The sequence below is a fragment of the Notothenia coriiceps genome, unplaced genomic scaffold (assembly GCF_000735185.1).
Source record: "Notothenia coriiceps isolate Sejong01 unplaced genomic scaffold, NC01 NC01_scaffold00002846, whole genome shotgun sequence".
NCBI lineage: Eukaryota > Metazoa > Chordata > Actinopteri > Perciformes > Nototheniidae > Notothenia > Notothenia coriiceps.
Window position 1 is genome coordinate 336,546 of NW_011335547.1, and position 2,913 is coordinate 339,458.

Genomic DNA, 2,913 nt, shown 5'->3' on the forward strand with positions numbered 1-2,913 from the left:
ATATAAAACTGTTAACCTCTAATAAGAAACAAAGAACTCCTATAAGGAACATTAAAAATAATACACAGGCCTACTTCCAAATAAATTAAACACAGCACTTGGGGAGTCCTCTGCACATTTGAAGGAAACAAATATATAATCAAAATGTGCCCACTTTGAAATAAATAAAACATATAGCTGCACCCTAAAAAGAGTTAAAGGTAGGGTAGGTAAGAATGGAGAAACCAGCTCGAGTGCGCTAGAATTTGAAAATACACAACCGGAAAAAATCTGCCTCTTCCTTCAGATTTCCTTACAGAGCTCCTCNTTGCTGTTCTCACAGTCATGGCTTTTCTCCATGGAGATATTTTCTTGCCAGATACTTCTGGTAAGTTACCATTTTTACCACTTCCGGTTCCTTTGACAAAAAGCAATGCAATTTCTCCATAGGATTTTGGAAAATAGCTCCAAATAAGGTCTGTGGTTGACACAAATTGAAGAGACAGATCACGTTTTGTTCTACGACATTAAATACATCAGCAGTGACCCACTGGTGATTTCTGAAGAGTTTAAATGTCTGAAAAACGATGGTTGTTAACATGTGGCTGAATAAGACTACAGAAGTTGTCCAGGCCGTTTTACATCATTACACCGAACACGTAAACACTCCCGCTAAGTTTGTTTGCCCTGTTCTGCTTGAAAGCAAGTACCTGCGCTCTTGCAAACTGTTAAAACAAAAGCTTCAACTTGTACAATTTAGAATCTGTATTTTTGAATATGGATCTTAAGTCGGCGTGACGTTGAAGCAGCGACCCGGTTGTAGTTCGTTTATAGCATAACGTTAGCATTTTGCTTCTGGCGACTAGATTTATGATTAGAAAATTATAAAAGTAGGGTAGACATGTGGATATTATCCGGCTGAACAAAGCGTGATCCGTTTCTTAAAAGTGTGTCAACCACAGACCTTATTTCCAGCTATTTTACAAAATCCTATGGAGAAATTGCATTGCATTTTTGTCGAAGGAACCGGAAGGAGTTTACTTCCGGGTTTTAGGACGCGTCACTGCGGTTCTCTATACTGTTTCAGAAATAATTGATGTGGTTTGGAACATGATATGGTGTTTAATCACGGCAGCATTTAGTTGTATCTGCCGGTAGAATTCTGAGCAGGCACAAGCTCCCCCCCCTCTTTTTTTTTTTCAAGCTAAGGACCCAGAATCAGCATTTCTCTAACAGGGCTGAAATAGAGGGATATGAGGGATGTCTAAAATGCATGATCTGTTTAGTATTTTGAGCTAAACACATCATAGACATGTTTCTTTATATATTTCTATATATCTAAGGAGGCGTGTGGCGCAGTGGATAGAGCCTTGGTGTTGGGATCAGGGGGTCACAGGTTCAAACCCCACTGCAGTCAGCATGTTGTTGTGTCCCTGGGCAAGACACTTCACCCCAAATTGCTCCTGGTGGGATTGTCCACAGTATTGAGTATGTAAGTCGCTTTGGATAAAAACGTCTAACAAGTGACATGAAATGTAATCTAAGACCCACAATATGTGCCTAAAAATAGCATAATAGGAGACCTTTAAAACAGAGGCGCAGTTAGCAGGTCAGCTTTTGGAAATCATTTCAACACAAATGAAAACGTTTGTACTCATTTCACACTTACATTTCAACAATCTTGGGTGTGAGCAGCTTCAGAGGAATGGGCTTCTTCTTCTCTAAAACCAGCCGACTGTGGGCCGCAGGAACACCGCTGATGATCTCCAGGATCTCACTGTGGAGCTCCTGCAACAACACAAGTGTTATAAGTGAGAAAAAACTGACAATATGATATGTTGAGAGAAAAATTGAAAAAGATAGATCTTGCTATTTCAAAACAAGTATGACACCAACCTTCAAAGGCTCTGGTAACGCTTGGGCTGAAAGATGTTTGTAAAGCAGCGTCCTGATTGGTTGGAAGATGTGTGAGAAAGACATGAGGTCTTTGTAGAGCAGGCAGCAGCGCTTCACCAGGTCCAGGCAGGTAGACAGACACGTCAACCTGCAGAGAGACAAAAACATGGATCAACATCTCGGTTTTATTTGGTCTTTGTCTGGTGTTATTAGCCTCCTTAGCAACAGCGCTATCACACCCATAGCACTCTGCATAGCAAAGGCATTAGTGTGTTTTTTATTTGTAATGAGTTTGGTAAATGTGGGTTGTTCTTATATGTGTTTTATAAAAAATGTGACACAGCCGTGCTTTGAGCTTGCTTTCTGAATGTTACGATGCCCGAAACATGCTGATTTTACGTGTCATTTTTACCATGTCTGATCCGGATGTCATTACTTTTGCTTTTTTTGTTCATTTTGGAGAAATTAGTATACATTTAAATGTGATATGTTGGTTCTAGATGAAAGAGTACCATTAAATATTACAATGCATCATGAGGGGGCCATGAATGTACCAAACCATCATGGGAATCCATCCAGTAATTGTCGAGAAATGAAACCCTTAGCCTTGTAAAGGCAGAAATAAATCAAGGGATCGTGAAAACAGAGGATTATTCATCAGAAAAATAGATGTCTGTACAAAAAGCTTGTGCTAATCAATCTGGACCAAAGTGGTGGCACGACAAACAGACAGGCCAAAGATAACAAAAAAAATGTAATGAGCGAGAATCAGTGGGCTTAACAGAATGGAGAAAAAAAAGTTCACAGAAACACTGAGCAACCTGACGGCCAGATGAGATGCATAACAGTTAGAAGCTCCTTCTACCGTTTCTAGTAGAAGATCTATTCCAAAGTCTCTAAATAGATGTGTATTCATTTTATCACATTGACATTTACACAGTGAACACTCTGTTCTCCTCCACCCAGATGCTGCTATACCTTAGAAGTGTAAAACAAACACACACACACACACACACACACACACACACACACGGCCCC

At 40.0% G+C, this 2,913-nt stretch overlaps 1 protein-coding gene across 1 annotated transcript in view; it reads right to left on the bottom strand.

Moving 5' to 3' along the window:
* shc3 (SHC (Src homology 2 domain containing) transforming protein 3) overlaps nucleotides 1-2,468 on the bottom strand; it is a 29,706-nt gene extending 27,238 nt beyond the window's left edge. Inside the window, exons 1-2 of the mRNA XM_010766007.1 lie at nucleotides 1,876-2,468; nucleotides 1,649-1,767 (exon numbers count right to left, since the gene is read on the bottom strand). The gene's annotated coding sequence lies outside the window, so the exon portion shown is untranslated. The remainder of the gene's footprint in view (nucleotides 1-1,648; nucleotides 1,768-1,875) is intronic.
* Between the last annotated feature and the right edge of the window lie 445 nt (nucleotides 2,469-2,913).